Source organism: Salmo trutta, chromosome 37 (genome assembly GCF_901001165.1).
Source record: "Salmo trutta chromosome 37, fSalTru1.1, whole genome shotgun sequence".
NCBI classification, from domain to species: domain Eukaryota; kingdom Metazoa; phylum Chordata; class Actinopteri; order Salmoniformes; family Salmonidae; genus Salmo; species Salmo trutta.
Genome location: NC_042993.1, coordinates 21,542,992 through 21,561,761, shown reverse-complemented (window position 1 = coordinate 21,561,761; position 18,770 = coordinate 21,542,992). Strand labels below are relative to the sequence as shown.

The following is an 18,770-nucleotide window of genomic DNA, read 5'->3' as shown; positions in this document are numbered from 1 at the left end:
AATGCTCAGAGTAAACATTTGACCCTGTGGTTGTTTTCACTGGGTGATGAGTGAGTGTGTGTGCGTGTGTGTGTGCGTGCCGGAGTCCTGCTGGTGGTGCGTGCGTCAATTGATTGCCCTGTATGTGTGTATGTGTGTATGCCGTCTTGGATTCTGCCAAATATCTTGAGTTACAAGCAAATGCAATGTGTTTAAAGACCAGGCCCTTACTTTCTCTTGCTATTCTATCTGTGGTGCTTTTCTCAGCTTTCCTGAAATATTCCTCCACTCCATGAACTGTTTAAAAGGCAGCCAAACACTTCAAAAGACATCCACTTGAAGCATGTCAGCCCCAGGTTGGCAGCTCTCTGAAATGATCTCCTCTTGTCCTAACCCTCTCATTACCCTCTTAAAAACCTCTTCAGCACGAGAGCCTTGCGTGTATCACTAATTTCAGCCATTTTTCAATAATTCATGCGAAGGGTTAAGCAGCACTACTATTAATTTATATGTATTTATTTTCCGGTGGGGCAGTCCATGGGGACACAGGCTGGTTTGTCATGAAAGGGGCTCTACGTGACGGCTGATTTGTGCCACATATGCTGTTAAACCTCTGCCTGCTCTCCCATGGCGACACGGCTCCTGCGACGGTGTGTCACCACTACTGTATTTAAAGACCACTCCCCTGCGGGCTCCCAGCACGGCACCATGCCTGAGCTTTCCCCCCCTCCCTCTCTCCATTTCTCTCTTTTTTTATATTCAACAGTCATTACGGGTGCATAAATAAGTAATGCATGATCAATCAGAAAGAACTTGGCCTGGAGGGAAGCTCAGGGACTGTATAATGGAGTTATTTGAATAAGGGACCTTTGTTTTTTGGGGGCCTCATCAGAAAAGGGCCCCGCTTGTCCCACAATGGATCGGGCTCTTAATTGAACGCCTCCTAATGCAAATTGGTCATAATTTATGGATGGTTTGTGAAGGGACTGACAGAAATCCTTTTCTACTGTAAATTGTGCTCGCAGTCTGACTCCAGAATTCAAGAGGCTGTGTTTATCTGACTCATTCACTGCTGCTCTCTCTGTCGCTCCCTCAGCGATTGTTTTCTTCTCTCCGACACACTCCTCCAGCCCTTTTCTCTTTATCTCTCTCTTGTTTCCTTTCTCTTCTCCCTCTATCCTCACCTTGGCAGCTGCCCGTTCCCAGCCTCTAAAGTGCTAATTGACTTTTCATCGGGGTGCGCTGTAATTGGGTTTTAATCACCGTTTTACATTATGTGTTGATATTCAAAGCAGCCATGTCAGCCAAGAGAAGGGGCTCTTCACCACGCTGTCATTCACAGAATTTGATGCTTAAAGCACATTGACGTTTGATTGCATGTTCAACATTAGCGCCTGGTTCTTGAGCGAGCCAAAACACCTGCAGACACTGTTTTTACAGGACCAGCTGAAATAATAGGATCCAGCTGAATCCACCAAGAGCTGGTTGATATTTATCTGAGATAGGGATAACTTTGTAACAGTCATTGGTTCTTGCTCATGGCTCTTATACCAGCGTGGGCTAGGCAATGAAAGCTTCATATAAGCCAATTCGGTTCAAAATTAGAACAAGTTAAATTGCAACCACCAAGGGAAGGGAACAACCATCAACAACAAAAAATGTGTGGACTCTCCGATACAGAAGAACATTGTCCTACATATAGAGTGGTTTTCAGTGCCTGTGGGATCTGTTTGGATAGAGCGAAAGACGAGACCAACTTGTAGAGTCAAAAGATTCTGCCTCTGAACAGTCAGCTGGCATATAGATGCATGTGTGCCTGGCTGGAATGGAAAACAGGTCCAATCCCTCGACATCTCCCTGCTTTGAAACCTGAACTCTATAGTCTCTTCTCAGATTATACTGCAAGCACCACAGGAGGCATGGATTAGGATGCATGAGCCCCTCTCTCTCTCCTCTCCCCCTCTCTTGTTCTCTCCCTTTCTCCCTCCCTGTTGACTGAAAGATTGAGTGACGTTTAGCAAGTCTGCAGCCATTGGGAAGGCTTTCGGGGTGTGCCCTCTCTTTTTAGCATGTCCATGACACTCTCCAAACAAATTGTAACTCTGAGATGAAAAGCGAGCTGGCAGCCAGCGTGTAACCCATTCAACTCCTCAGAGCTTCAACAGTTTTTTTTTCTTCCTTATAAGACTCATTCCCTGTCTCTTCAGATTCTCCCTGTGACGTTTAGAATATTAAAGCATTTTTTTCAGTGTGTGTGAATTGCTGAGCTCCCTCTGTTGGGAGGGTTGGGAACATACTCCTGAGTCATTGCTTTGACAGGCGTTTTACCTTTGCACCACTCCTGTAATCACTTCATGAAAAGCCATTGCAAACAATCTGGAATCTCACCTCTGGGATGAATTTGCTAAAATGAATTTGCTCCTTCGAAGTTCGTAAAAAAAAATAATAATGTTTTCCCCACCCAAGCATTAACCATTATGACAGTCTTTTCACCTCTGCAAAGGAATGGTTCATTTTTCAATCTTTTTGGTGCCTGTTTGATTAATTTGGTGGGAATTTAGAGAGAGGCAATTATTATTTCAAGTAATTTTTTTGCATTGCTTAATTATTCAATGAGTACCCCAAGCTACTATTTTGATACTGTATCACTAGACATTACTCAGGAAAAGTAGTGCTATTACAAAGCAATGTCAAGGACAGAACCAGGAAATGAACGCAAATAGCCTACATATCCATGGACTGTGTGGTATTTTGTCATGCATCCTCCGTGACATTGCGAGTTTGGCTAGTTCAGTCGCTACATGTCAGCCCTTAGTGTTTCCCATCCATTAACAATACTCCCTTTTATCTTTGTCTTTGCCCTTCTGATGGTATGAAACCAGCCCGGTAACGATGCCTGCCATTTAAAAGGCTGCTGCCGGCTGCATTCTTCAAGTGTCGCCTCTCATTACAAACCACTCTGATATTTGTTTCTTCTCTCCTCCTACCTTCTTCCATGGTCTCAGTTTTAAGCACTGTCTGGTCTGCAGGACACCTTATCAGAACCTCCACTTTTAAGTTCAATGCAACAGGACATGTTTTGGTAAGGAGAGAATACGGTACATCAGAAAGGGAAGGACTTATAAAAGTGCTACTGCTGTCCATTCTTACATTCTTTCCCTTTTCCCCCCTTTTTTTTGCTAGATCTATCTTGTTTCCGCACAATTGCACAGATTGTAATCTCATTCTGGTTAAAAGCCTAACTTGAAATGAAGCCATGCATCACAAAGTAAACAGCGGAACGGAGAGGGAGAAAGGGAGCGCTGAAAGAGCGAGTGGGAGGGAAAGGCAGGGATGGGGAGCATGAATTGCCGAGGGAAAGGTAAATAAACACTGGCATCAATCAGTTCACAGAAGTCAATCTAACTCGCCACCGTCCCCGTTTTCCTCACAAGGATGTGACATTTAAGAGAGCGATGTCCTGTTTTTTAAGGCCCTAATTATACATTCCACGTTGTGCCAAGAGACAGAGGCACCCAGCCTGCAAGTCCTTCCCCTGTAGTTGTCCATTTCTCCTAAAAGAGCATTCGGGTAACATCCTGAAAGTACTAACCTTAACTGGCATTCCCTGAATGGCATTAGAAGGGCGATTCTGGTGCCCTCTAGCTGTTTGTGTGTGAAGACCCTTAGCGTGTTTGGCAGTGCCCTCCCGTGTACCCCATTGTGGTCAGTCTATTTGCCAGCAGCATCAAGCGGTAGTAACTATGGTGACTGTGCTCTGAACAGCTAGAGGTTTCAGAGCCCCCAGGGAGTACCACTGAGCTATCTGAAACTGGGCGCCTAGCAGCCCTTGTTACCTTGCAAGGACGTTTTTAAAGGGTTATAGAGATGTAAGAAAAAGCATCTACTGACGTCAATAGAAAATACATTTTCATCTCATATTTGCTAGTCCGGACAAAGAACACTGTCTGCACATTTGCTAGTCCAGAACACTGTCTGCACTGACAAAAGTGCACAATACAGGGCAAATGAGCGGTGTGGTAACACGTTAATCCTTCTGTGCTATGCTAATTATGTCTGCCTGTGTTGTCAACAGTGACAGAAGTGAGAGTGCATACATATCTAACCTGCTCACTGGCCAAGCGACACTATAATTATACATACAATGAGATTACCAATAGGTTAAACAAAATGAACATTTCAGATACTCTACTCTCTCCCAACTGTCCTTATATCCCTTTGGCATGAATTTTGCAATAACACAGGGGGGATATGGGAAGCTTTAGCCTGAGAGGTCACTCACGCAGGGTTTAAATTCTGGGCCCGCAACAAAGAAAAGCCATATTCCCTGTCCTCAGGGCTTGATTCAAAATGCTCGGCTTGGGTTATATGGAACAAATAGGCGCCCTCCCTGTGACTGCATGTGCTGTATTCTGCCTCGACTAGCACCTGTCTGCTTATCAGTGCGGCAGGCAGGTATTGAGCTTCTGCAGATGACAGAATTGCCGGGTTCCATCTCTGAGCCTTGAACAAAAGAATGAGACTGGCAGGGAGGTTGAAAAGATGGATGTCACACAGAGGCTGAAAGTAGGACAGCTCTCAGAAGGACAGCGGAGTGACAGCGCCAGGGCAGGGATGATACCAAATGACAGACGGTTCTTTCTTAATTCGTGGGGAAAACTGACCTGAGCACACCTGCACAGACGTTTATTCATCAGTCTCCTGCGCTCTGGGGTGTTGCGTGTGCCATGTTTTTCTGTTTTGATAAAGAATTAGTAGAAGTGTTTCTGATGTGGTGCACCTTGAGTAAAAATCTCATCCCTCAAGTTCAGCTGCGCATCCACTTCAAATACAACCTTTCCTCTTGATTAGCAGATCCTGAAATCATTGTTTTCATATCTATAATCGTGGATGAACTCCTATATATAGCGTCTCTGTCTGCTCAGGTCTCTGGACAGTCTCTACTGATCAATTCCGCAGCCCATCTGTCAGCCAAGCTTACTCACAGGGCAGCGCAGTTAGGAGACGGACCCTCACGGCAGGGGTCTTCATTAAACCAATCCCTCCTTCCACCTCATCCTCCCACACTCCCCGAGCCTGGCCAAAGTTAATGAGAAGATGCGAGCCCCTTGAAATCCTCCCCCTCATCCCTAGCCCCTTATCACCGCTACTGCTTTTCTCTCATGGCTGCTTGACTCATGGCTGTAAGGGTAGTGGCTGGTTAGCCACCTCCCAGCCTTCTTTAGTTTTGCCTCATTCCTGCTGTTTACTCTGAAGGAGTGGTAAGGAGTGGTAACTGGTTGCAGGGGGTTGTGTGGGGAGAGAGCAGTGTGGATCAGTTGTTTTCACCCAGAGAAATGGATTTGCAGTGATGGATTGCATCAGTTGAGCCCTACAGGACGCTGCCTGTAGCTGAATCATGGCTTTAAACAAGTTACGTGGGCATAGCGGAGCCGTTGTGCTCCGTGCCCAAACTCAAGACCTGGCTCGTCGAGTGCACTGCCAGGGCATGCATGCCAATTACCCCTGCTGACTTGCCAAGAACAATGAAAGAGAGAAAGAAAAAAATAGAGGTATTTTCTCACTTGCTGAGACAAACACATTTCTAAAGCACCATTTGTATTCACTACATGAGTCAAAAGAAACAGTCACGCAATGTAATGACGTTTCAAATAACCATGTTTTTTCATGGTAGGTTATGGACTGCAGCCATAGGCTTTGTTTCTTTCACATGTGGCTTGGCCAAACAACATAAGGCTGGCAGTGTATAGTCTGCACTATCCGGAATCCTTGGGATGTCACTACCCCCCCCATTTGAAGTGAAAATGGCTTAGGGTAGGGGTTATGGTTAGGATTTAGGGTAAGGACGTCCCAAATATCCCAGATGGCACTGACCAGCAGTTTACCCTCAGAGTTAGAGATGAGACTTTTCTCTTTTTGGGCTGGTAGGGTTTTTCTTACCTCACCCTGGATAGCAGGATTCACTGTAGTGTGTGATCACACCATATTTTACGCTCTATCTGCCGGTGAGTATTTTGATCAGGATTCACTTGTAATTGTGGCAGTCTATTTGGGGAGGGTGACATTTCCGTGTAGAGTGTGGCGGTGGTTAAAAGTGGCAGAGTTATTGGCTGATGTTGGGGGGAATGTTCCTTGCAGTCTGGGTGGTACTAAGGGATGAATAGGCCTCTATTACAATGACCCCTCATTACAACCCTTGGGCGGTGTAGGCCTGTCTTCATATAGATTGTAGGGACTGCCATAGGAATACATAGAGAGCACAGGATCTGAGTAATCATTTGTTGTTTGTATTGTCTCATCTTTTACTGGACCCAGAAAAATGCATACACTCTGTCTTAAGGGAGGTTGAGTGGCAGTAAATAACAAGGTTAAACTCCGTTGATAGCCCCGCCAACCCCTCTCCAACCCGAGCAGGGAGGTTGAGGCAGGGCTGCACGACCCGGGCCCTTGCTTTTGGGTCTGGCGTGAATTAAGACGAATGGAGCCATCCGACTGTCAGATGATGAATTGCAGTCTGCGGGAGAGCCTCTCCTTTATGTAAAAGAGGCACTCGCATACATGACACTTTCATCAATCAGACGGGGCCCACTGTAATTTCATTACAACGGCAGAAAGAGGAGCCAGTGTGCAGATGCAGCAGACAGACTCCTTGACAGATCGCTGTTTTCCTTTTGCTGTTTGGGGACTTAACCCTCTCTGGGTCTATGGCTGTGACTGGGGATGAGACACTTTCAGTTTATTTAGAGGCAAAAGCTATTCATCCCACTATCTCAGTAAGGTTATACATTGTTGCAAAGTTAAAATGTCCACCCGCAATTCAGTTGTATTGCTCCTACAGCAGTATCTCAGTCTCAATTAAAGTGACACCTGGGTCTCACATTCACACCTTCCACAAAGCCCAGTACAGCTCCCTGACAGCGGCCCCCCATGCTTAGTCAACCCTTCACAGGCTCCAGAGATGAGTTTGGCACAGAGCGCTGCCCCAAATGGAATTCCTGTGCGTTCCGGATGCGTTACATTGGGACTATATTGAAATGGCAGCAGAGGAGGTGGAACGAGCCGTGAGTGAACAGCGGAACAAGGCTAGTGTAATCTCCAGGTGAGGGAGTGCAAAAAGTAGAGAGCGAGTGTGATTCCTCCCACCTAGTTTTTCTCTCCCTCTACCACGCTTTCCAATTTTCTCTTTTTATACTGTTTCTCTCTCTCTCTCTACGTGGGGTCATTCAGTCGCGGCGGCGCTCACAGCTGGGGATGTGGAGCACTCCAGCTGTTTTGGCAGATAAGCCGCTGCCTGCCCGCCTGGCTTCCTGCCGCTCGTCAGTCGAACGTGACTCGCACTGTCACCGTTATTCACGCAGGACGGGCAGGTTTCTACTGCGAACGAGCCCCCGTCGCCAACCATCGCCTAATCCCCTGTCCCAGAGAGAGATGGCGAGAGACCAAATCAACAGAGCAGCTCCTTCTCCTGCTACACAGATAGTGACGGTAATGGAAATAATGAACTGAAAATAGAAAGCCTTGTCCACATGGCTGAAGATCCTATGCATCACAGCGATGGTATGTTCGAAGTAGCTTGTGTTGCTAAGATGGTCTTTAAACAATAGGACAGAACTTTCTGAATGATAATAATTCAGTCATTTATTTGGACTTGCTCGTACAAGTGTTGCTGTAAACTGTCAAACCAAAAGTTTGTTGCCAAAAAGCCTGTTGCCAAAACTTTTCCAAAAGTTTAGCGCTGAGAAACGGTGATGCTGAAACGCTGTAGTTCTATAATTTTCACAAATTCTGTCCTATTGTTTATTTTTTTCCCTTGTATGTTTTTATAAAGATTCAGTATCCCATAGACCAGAAAGTGGCTTGCAATTTCACACTGTCATAATATGGAATGTTGCCATTCACCCCATAAATGAATTATGTGTGTTCCTATTGCAGTCAAAGGGACATGATATGAGTACTCAAACAGTGTGCGCTGCATTCAGACATTCTCTCACACCCCCTTGTGTATGGAGGCTTTCAGCTCCATTTATTACAGTTAATTGATTTGTTATTCCACTAATTATTGCGATATATCTCATTGTCACCCATGATCATTTTATCAACTCTGAAAGGAGTGACAGCTGACAGTACTGAGACGTATAGTCCCATAGGCACTCGCAGCCCAAGGTCCCTGACGTACCCTGATGTGAATGGAGAATCAGGGTTAGCAGCTCCATCCAACTGGAAGGTGGCGAGTTTACAGCCAAGGGCAGAGGGCTTAGATTATATTTCTGTATCTGGAGCTGGGAACTGATTGCCTGATGAAAGCCCATGCAAAAGGTCAATAAACAGCGGCCCAGTTATTGTGTGGCAGATTGGAAAGGAAATTGTTTTGCTGTGCTGGGAGGTGTGGTCTGTGTGCGAGCGTGTGCAGCCTGGTGCCTGGATCTTTCCGCTGTGGGTTTCTCTTGGCAGCGAGTCTTCCAGCTGACCTGTCAGTGTTAGTCAGTCTGTGGGACTGTGAAATGGCCCACCACGGGGCACGCTCGGGGCCCCACAACCTCTCCAGCTTTCTTCTTTTATTTTGTCTTTAGCTTGCTCCCTCTCTTGCACTCTTGTTTCTCTATCCCCCTTTCTCTTCACGGGAGGTTTAGTGTTTCCTGTTGGGATCCCGTTTGCCTGGTTTGAATACGAATCAGTCGAAAGAGAGAGACACATTTTTCATAAAGCGCTGGGAGCACGCCAAGAATCGGAACAGCGATCTCAACAGACCATCTTGCTTTCAGTTTTTTTTGGCTGTGTCTGCTGTTGAAGTATCAGGTACGGGGTGAGTTTGCCAAGTCGCTTTTTTCTTTGTACGTGGGTTAGTTTGTGTTGGAGTACAGTCTTGCTGCAAGTATGTTCCTCCCATGTGCAATACAACCACCTTTTTGTGTACAGTATTCTATATCTATGCCTGTGTTGTCGTATGTTTGATCATTATGAGTGGGTGTGTGTTTGTGCAGTGCTGGCCAGCGGGACTGCAGTATTTTTTCTCTGGTGGAGCGATGGAAAGAGGCTGGTCCTTCTGGCACTCACATCAGTGGGGCCGACATTGGCAGCCCCAAACCCTGAGGAACATTAGCAGACCAGAGTAGTCCTGTAGCGGGCCTGCCTGGCGGCCCGTGTCCCACTGGTTTCCATGAGTCTCCTTCCAAAACACTGGCTCGTGCCAGGCCACGACATGTCAGTGTGTATGGGCACCCCTTGCCCCCTGGCCCTCACTGCATCCATTCATCCAAACAGCATGTTGACATATGGTAGTGCGGTCATTTATGTGCACCCTCCAATGGTTCAAGGGTCAGAGGTTTTTTTTGTATTTTCTGAAACATTTCATGAGTAATGGTTTATAGTAACTCAGTGTCTGTCAAAAATGAATTTATTATCTAGTAAAAAAAAAGGTTTAATTGAAACATGAGGCATCTCCATATCCAAGGCTGGGGAATTGTAATTTTTGTGAAAGGTTAGCATTTTAGTGTCTTCCCAACTAACTCATGTCCTTTTCCAACTGGATGTGTAACAATTTGTGTTGATTTGATTTTGAGTAGGAATTTCACTACTCAGCAAGTCCTCTCTTTCTTTTAACTGTTTCTCTACTGGGTGAGAGGTTAGCTTTCCTGCGTTAATTAACCAAGCTCGGTAAAGAGACATTTTGTTTTTCTGAATGTCAGCATGTGTTTTCTCTTTGTTTGAGCAGCTGCTTTTGTTGAGGAAAAAAATCTCTTGTTTTTTGTTCAAATATATATATATAATGAGTCTGTTATGGGGAGAGAAACATGAGCTAATTCTACCCTGCTGCCAGAACTGGAAGTCTGTATGCTATAGTAACTGTTAAATTAGCAGTACATTAAGCACCAATGGATATTTGAAGGGATGAAGAGTATGAAATAGCCTAATAACTTTTTGGGATTGTAGATGAAGTTACACACACCCTTGGGTTTAGTAGAACTTCCCATTCTAAAAGTATTTTAAAAGACAAATAGGTTGAGTAAATACTGAGAAAGTCCATACTAGTTATTCCTGTTTGACCTTTTTTAAAGTCATGTTTTATTCACAAGGTGAAGGCAGTTAGAAGTAAGAATCACTTAAGCAATGAATATACAAAAAGCTAGTCTGAAAAATGGTCTGTCATGCATATGAAATGCTTAAGAGAAGTGGAGTTAAAAAAGTAGAGCATTAACCTGAGGAATGAGGACGTTTTGTTACCTAGAGGTTGAGAATGCTGAAAAGCTCAACCTGTAAATGTTTCTCTGAACCGTAATACCAACACATCACACGCATTTCGTTCTACATACATTTAAAGACATTTCTTTAGTCATGGCAGACTGCCTACATCACGAGGAAACAACTTTTCAGTTTGTCTGAATTTGAGGTTTTGTTTTGGAGTGTTGTTACATGGGCATGGAGCAGAATGCTCCCCCACAGGAAATGTCATAGTATACTGTGTCTTCTCAAGTCATGTAGTAGACTGATGAACCTAAGAGGACTTGAAGCAAAACCAGAAAGTCAACCACTTCTAACCAAAAACCAACCTCCATAATTACAAGCCAATGCTCTCTTCCGTTTGATGTATGACTTTAGGGAAGTTGGTTGGATACCGCCCTATAGCGATACTTGTGCGGTGAGCTTACTGGTGTAAACTGGCTGTAGTGAGTCACCCAATTGGGGACGAGATCATTTTTGTTGCTCAGGGTGAGTTCGTTCCACCCAATATATAGGGCTGTTAAATCCTCCCATATAAAACACCCCATCTATTGTCAAAGCCAGGTTGCTGGCTTTGAGATCGGAGGCAAAGCGTGACCTTTTCCTTGAGGAGCATTTTATATGTTCCCCTTATAATCATCACCTGCGTGGAAGTAATCAAATCAAATGTTATTTGTCACATGCGCCGAATACAACAGTAAAATGTTTACTTACAAGCCCTTAAACAACAATGCTTTAAGAAGTTTTAAGAAAAACAAGTGTTAAGTAAAAAATAGAAAATAAAAGTAACAAATAATTACAGAGCAGCAGTAAAATGACAATAGTGAGGCTATATACAGGGGGTACCGGTACAGAGTCAATGTGCGGGGGAACCGGTTAGTCGAGGTAATATGTACATGTAAAGTGACTATGCATAGATAATAAACAGAATAGCAGCAGTGTAACAGAGGGGTCTGGGTAGCCCTTTGATTAGCTGTTCAGTCTCATGGCTTGAGTGTAGAAGCTGTTAAGAAGCCAATCTACACGCGTAGTTATGCAGCCAGAGTATGCATGCTCCATTCCTGGTTTCCAGTCAGAGATTTAGGGATTTCAGACAATATGAAATCTCATCTGCCTCCTGGACCCCCATGATTACCAAAGAGCCTGGTGGGGAGGGAATGACCGAATGGGAGTTTAGAGCACGGTGGTAGAAAGGACAGCGTTGACAAGGCAACTAGAGCTCATTATTTCTCCATCTATGCAGGGGCACGGCACTCTGTTGATGGGCACCAAAGGAGAGGATGGAAGGATGGATGAGGTTACGCCCACGTCTAAAGGGCATCCAGGATATGACACGACTGGACTGTAATCCAGGATTACCTGTCCGATTCTGTCGTCTGTGTCAACGATCCACGTCAGCAGAGATAACGACACCGGCCAAGACTTTGACTCACTATTGTGAGTGTTTGTCTCGGTGTTATGGCTCTGCAACATCAGCACAGTAGCGGTAGTTGGTTGTGAGTTGCCCAGCCTGCACAGTGCCCAGGTTCCCACAGTGGGTCTGGGAGGATGTGTGGTATTGACACAGGTGAGGGGGCTGCTGTCTGGATGTCTGCTGGCAGAGAGACTGGGGGTGTCTGGTTCTGAAGCACGGCAGGGTGTGATAAAGATCTACACTGAAGCTCTGTGTGTGAGAGAGGTCCTCTGAGACTTGTCTCTTGTGGTTCAGAACTACAGGTCACATTACAGTGGAATGGATTACAAGAAAACCCCAAGAACAGCCCTGACTCTTGTCTTTGTATTATCCACTTCCTCAACGGTATTGCTACAGAATAACAACTGCTATTTAAATATCATGTCTTCAGTAATGTCTTTCCACAGCAAGGCTCGGTTTGGAGGTTATGTTCCTCCTGCAATGTTTACAGAGGGGCATTTAATGTGTACACACGGATTGGGGAGAAAAGGGTATTTGGGAGTTCTCTCCTTTCGGAATTTGCATTATTTTGGTTGAGAGTACTGAGGCAGGCAGCGAAAGCTGAATTTTTCATTTGATTGGTACATGCATCGCTCAGTGAGTTTAAACAGTCAACGGCTTTTCCTCTAAAATTAGACACTGTCTAATAGATTTCTCTACCAAAGTTTGTTCAACTCAAAATGTCACTTTGTCAGCTTGAGCGACTTGTACTCAGTGAGGGGTTGGTAAATGTACAGTAAGCTTCATTTGCCCCAATGAGCGATGGATCTAGTGTCTTGACAAAGATTCAGTGAGTCTACAGTAAAGTATTTCTGTGAACTTTAAAGAGAGAGCTTTCATAGATCGAAAGAGCACAGAATAGCTGTGAATTTGTTACCAAAATCATTGTCTCCTCCTCAAAATGTTAATGTTTTTATAATAGGCCTGCTGGTCCTTCAGGTTCGATAAGCTAGACCTGTGGATGGCTTATAATTGCCTGTTCATTTAGTTTTATTACGTCCCTGGGCCAATGTTCTCTCTCCATTTTGGATGTGCTTTGTTGTAATTTCTCTGTGTGACTGTGCTATAATTATCGAGAGAGCCTAAGATGGCTATCTTAGACCGTACATTGTTACAGTTCGTCAGAATCCATGTTTATGTTGACATTTTCCAATCAAATGTTGTCAAAATTACTAAAAGGAAACAAATGCATGCATGGACCCACGCAAGCAGGCACGCAGCCAGGCAAAAACCAACCATACTGGGTGCATTTCTGCACATACAAACACACAGACATACACTGAAGTGTGCTTCTTAACTACAGCCATCACGCTAGCATTCATGACCCTCCCCCTCAGTCCGCAGGTCATACATTTACACGGCATGTATAGCATCTCTGTGTGTTTGTGTGTGTACAGGATGTATGCTTTTCCAATGGAGGATAGTTGGAGAAGAGGGGGTCTCCCCTGTATAATGTGGTCTTTAATAAAGACACAAGTTACCAGGTTGGAAGTGTCAGTGTGTTGCAGTATGCAGTCTATCAGCGTGATTTATGACTGTGCTGCGAGGCTATAAGATTATGGGCTCCAGCTCTGCTCCGTGTGGGTGATAAGAACAGCCTACCGCCATGGGAAAACTCCCTGTTCACACGCCTCATTTCAGGGGGACATTGCTGTTTTTTTCACAAGGTGCCATCTGAAGGAAATTACATCTAAGCACGTTGCCTGTGTTGTGGGTGTATCAGAGTTCCAATTGAATGTTTTATCCTTTAAAAGTTTGGGAGTCTCTCTTAGAAAGGGGATGTAATGAATGATCATCATCAGCAGCAGCAGTAGTATTAAAACATCACTGTCTCATTTTCACCTCTTGGGTTGCTGGCTCCTATAAGTGGACCATTATTAAAATGACTAAATCCACTTACATGCAATTCTGTCTAATTTAGACAAACCATTCTTACCTTAGAAGCAGAACAACAACCACATCTGCAACTCTGCAGTTTCTCCATTTCACCATGGGCCTGAAAAGGGGATGTGGGGGGAGAGGGGTTAGGTCGAGAGGACCGAGCACTGGGGTCAGAGTTTGCGCTGCAGCACGCCGCGGCTGAAAGGCCAGTTGTCAACGGCCGGTGAAAGAAAACAATGGGGCATCGGCTGGAGCGCCTGGGGGGAAAAGGACGAGTCAGGGTCGCTTTCAATTAGCGCAGCGGGCCATCTCTGCAACTAGCCACAGGGGCCGGGAGGAGGTGGCGGGAGCGGCTGAGGAGCGGAGGGGATGGGGGAGCAGGTGCAGCACGGCGCGCGAGAGAGAAAGACACAGAGCGAGAAAGAGAGTCGTGCTTGTCCCCGACTGCCCAAGGAAGAACGCTTTTGCATGCCTGGAAGGAAAGAGAGAGAGTGTGTGTGTGTGCGCGTTTCGAGAGTGAAAGGAAGAGATTCATGTTTAGATAGGCTTACTGTTTGAAACCATGATGGAATCCTGACAACACCTCATTGGGAAGAAAGCGGAATGACATCTCATACTGTCAAAAATCCTGATAAGGGATGAGGATCTTCAAATGATTCATAAGACAGAGAGGATCAGACGAAAGACCTCCTCTATAAATCCCATTACAGCGGTGTATCACTCTGACATTCTATACTGGGGAAAGGATGATGCAGTCCGGCTGTACTGTGTTCAGGAATAATGAGTTGCCTTTGTAAATTGTATTTTCACTTCAAAATAACCTGATGAGTTTGGAAGTAGGACATTACAGTGTGTTGTTTCACACACTGTACACACACTCCTGAGGTTTCTGTGCCCCAGCTGGCAGGATATGACTTGCTATGCTTTAATGTGGACGCGCGCACACACACAATGATGTGTCAGATCCATGCATAAATGGATTCGTTTCTATTGTGGGTGTTGGCGTGTTGTAATAAGTTTGGTCATACCAGCCAAAATATACAGTATACACACAAATACACACACTAGTTATTCCAACCATGATCTATGCCTGACCACCAGTTACCAAGGGCAACACACATAAGCACAGCATTAGATGCATTAATATGCACATACAGTGGGGGGAAAAAGTATTTGATCCCCTGCTGATTTTGTACGTTTGCCCACTGACAAAGAAAGGATCAGTCTATAATTTTAATGGTAGGTTAATTTGAACAGTGAGAGACAGAATAACAACAAAAATATCCAGAAAAACGCATGTAAAAAATGATATGAATTGATTTGCATTTTAATGAGGGAAATAAGTATATGACCCCCTCTCAATCAGAAAGATTTCTGGCTCCCAGGTGTCTTTTATACAGGTAACGAGCTGAGATTAGGAGCACACTCTTAAAGGCAGTGCTCCTAACCACAGCTTGTTACCTGTAAAAAAGATACCTGTCCACAGAAACAATCAATCAATCAGATTCCAAATTCTCCACCATGGCCAAGACCAAAGAGCTCTCCAAGGATGTCAGGGACAAGATTGTAGACCTACACAAGGCTGGAATGGGCTACAAGACCATCGCCAAGCAGCTTGGTGAGAAGGTGACAACATTTGTTGCGATTATTCGCAAATGGAAGAAACACAAAAGAACTGTCGGCCTGGGGCTCCATGCAAAATCTCACCTCGTGGAGTTGCAATGATCATGAGAACGGTGAGGAATCAGCCCAGAACTACACAGGAGGATCTTGTCAATGATCTCAAGGCAGCTGGGACCATAGTCACCAAGAAAACAATTGGTAACACACTACGCCGTGAAGGACTGAAATCCTGCAGCGCCCGCAAGGTCCCCCTGCTCAAGAATACATATACAGGCCCGTCTGAAGTCTGCCAATGAACATCTGAATGACTCAGAGGACAACTGGTGAAAGTGTTGTGGTCAGATGAGACCAAAAATGGAGCTCTTTGACATCAACTCAACTTGCCGTGTTTGAAGGAGGAGGAATGCTGCCTATGACCCCAAGAACACCATCTCCACCGTCAAACATGGAGGTGGAAACATTATGCTTTGGGGGTGTTTTTCTGCTAAGGGGACAGGACAACTTCACCGCATCAACGGGATGATGGACGGGGCCATGTACCGTCAAATCTTGGGTGAAAACCTCCTTCCCTTAGCCAGGGCATTGAAAATGGCTCGTGGATGGGTATTCCAGCATGACAATGACCCAAAACACACGGCCAAGGCAACAAAGGAGGGGCTGAATAAGAAGCACATTAAGGTCCTGGAGTGGCCTAGCCAGTCTCCAGACCTTAATCCCATAGAAAATCTGTGGAGGGAGCTGAAGGTTCGAGTTGCCAAACGTCAGCCTCGAAACCTTAATGACTTGGAGAAGATCTGCAAAGAGGAGTGGGACAAAATCCCTCCTGACATGTGTGCAAACCTGGTGGCCAACTACAAGAAACGTCTGACCTCTGTGATTGCCAATAAGGGTTTTGCCACCAAGTACTAAGTCATGTTTTGCCTAGGGGTCAAATACTTATTTCCCTTATTAAAATGCAAATCATTTTATAACATTTTTGACATGCGTTTTTCTGGATTTTTTTTGTTGTTATTCTGTCTCTCACTGTTCAAATGAACCTACTATTAAAATTATAGACTGATCATTTCTTTGTAAGTGGGCAAACGCACAAAATCAGCAGGGGATCAAATACTTTTTCCCCCCACTGTACATGCAAACACTGCACCGCAGGGCTCTCCAGAGGATGGTACGGTCAGCTCAACGCATCATCGGGGGAAACTCTGCCTCCCCTCCAGGACATCTACAACAACCGGTGTCACAGGAGGCCCAAGAAGATCATCAAGATCCTTAGCCGCCCAAACCTTGCCCTGTTCACCCAGCTACAATCTAGAAGGCGGAGACAGTACAGGTGCATCAAAGCTGGAACCGAGAGACTGATAGAAGCTGTTTATCTCCAGGTCATCAGACTGTTAAACAGTCACCACTAGCTGGCCTCCACCCACTACCTTGCCCTGAACCTTTTAGTCATGGCTCATCCTATATAACTAATTTTCTTTTCACATACTGTCTATGCTGTCTATACACACCATTCACTTACATTCTATGGGCAGTTTATTTGGTACACCCACCACGTTCACGAAAATGGTTCACTCCTATAGATAGTGAGTCACGTGGCCGTGGCTTACTATATAAAGCAGGCAGACAGGCATTGAGGCATTCAGTTACTGTTCGATTGAACGTTAGAATGGGCAAAACTAGTGACCTAAGCGACTTTGAGCATGGTATGGTCGTTGGTGCCAGGTGTGCCAGTTTCAGTATCTCAGAAACGGACGGCACCCTGGAATCTTCACGCACGACAGTGTCTAGGGTTTACCGAGAATGGTGCGACAAACAAAAAGCATCCAGTTAGCGGCAGTCCTGTGGGCAACAACAGCTCGTTGATGAGAGGTCGAAGGAGAATGGCAAGAACGGTGCAAGCTAACAGGCGGTTCACAAACAGGCAAATAACAGTGCAGAATGGCATCTCGGGACGCATCAACTCGTCGGTCCTTGTCACTGATGGGCTATTGCAGCAGATGGCTATGCTGTGTTCCACTCCTATCAGCTAAAAACAAAAAGTGGCTCCAGTGGGCACTCAATCACCAACACTGGACAATTGAGGGGTGGAAAAACATAGCTTGGTCTGACGAATCCCAGTTCCTGTTGCGTTTTGCTGATGGAAGAGTCACGATTTGGCGTAAGCAGTCCACGGCCCCATCCTTCCTGGTGTCAACTGTACAGGCTGTTTGCTGTGTTGTAATGGGGTGGAGAAGGTTTTCCTGGCACATGTTAGGTCCCTTGATACCAATTGAGCAACGTGCCCATGCCCCGAAGAATTCAGGCTGGCTGTTCTGGAGGCAAAGGGGGGTCTAACCCGGTACTAGATTTTTATTTTTTTATTTTTTTTATTTTACCTTTATTTAACCAGGTAGGCAAGTTGAGAACAAGTTCTCATTTACAATTGCGACCTGGCCAAGATAAAGCAAAGCAGTTGGACACATAAAACAACACAGAGTTACACATGGAGTAAAACAAACATACAGTCAATAATACAGTAGAAATATAAGTCTATATACAATGTGAGCAAATGAGGTGAGATAAGGGAGGTAAAGGCAAAAAAGGCCATGGTGGCAAAGTACATACAATATAGCAAGTAAAACACTGGAATGGTAGATTTGTAGTGGAAGAAAGTGCAAAGTAGAAATAGAAATATTGGGGTGCAAAGGAGCAAAATTAAATAAATACAGTAGGGGAAGAGGTAGTTGTTTGGGCTAAATTATAGATGGGCTATGTACAGGTGCAGTGATCTGTGAGCTGCTCTGACAGCTGGTACTTAAAGCTAGTGAGGGAGATAAGTGTTTCCAGTTTCAGAGATTTTTGTAGTTCGTTCCAGTCATTGGCAGCAGAGAACTGGAAGGAGAGACGGCCAAAGGAGGAATTGGCTTTGGGGGTGACCAGAGAGATATACCTGCTGGAGCGCGTGCTACAGGTGGGTGCTGCTATGGTGACCAGTGAGCTGAGATAAGGGGGGACTTTACCTAGCAGGGTCTTGTAGATGACCTGGAGCCAGTGGGTTTGGCGACGAGTATGAAGCGAGGGCCAGCCAACGAGAGCATACAGGTCGCAGTGGTGGGTAGTATATGGGGCTTTGGTGACAAAACGGATGGCACTGTGATAGACTGCATCCAGTTTATTGAGTAGGGTATTGGAGGCTATTTTGTAAATGACATCGCCGAAGTCGAGGATCGGTAGGATGGTCAGTTTTACGAGGGTATGTTTGGCAGCATGAGAGAAGGATGCTTTGTTGCGAAATAGGAAGCCAAATCTAGATTTAACTTTGGATTGGAGATGTTTTATGTGAGTCTGGAAGGAGAGCTTACAGTCTAACCAGACACCTAGGTATTTGTAGTTGTCCACATATTCTAAGTCAGAACCGTCCAGAGTAGTGATGCTGGACGGGCGGGCAGGTACGGGCAGCGATCGGTTGAAGAGCATGCATTTTGTTTTACTAGTATTTAAGAGCAGTTGGAGGCCACGGAAGGAGAGTTGTATGGCATTGAAGCTCGTATGGAGGGTTGTTAACACATTGTCCAAAGAAGGGCCAGAAGTATACAGAATGGTGTCGTCTGCGTAGAGGTGGATCAGAGACTCACCAGCA

At 45.3% G+C, this 18,770-nt stretch overlaps 1 protein-coding gene across 6 annotated transcripts in view; it reads left to right on the top strand.

The window, feature by feature from the left end:
* Positions 1–18,770, top strand: part of LOC115176735 (semaphorin-6D) — a 152,038-nt gene that overhangs the window by 44,509 nt on the left and 88,759 nt on the right. The window contains exon 1 of one of the 6 annotated variants that reach the window (XM_029736977.1): positions 8,463–8,782. The exons of the other annotated variants lie outside the window; for them this stretch is intronic. The gene's annotated coding sequence lies outside the window, so the exon portion shown is untranslated. Of the gene's footprint in view, positions 1–8,462; positions 8,783–18,770 lie in introns of those variants that run through there. 6 annotated transcript variants of the gene reach the window in all.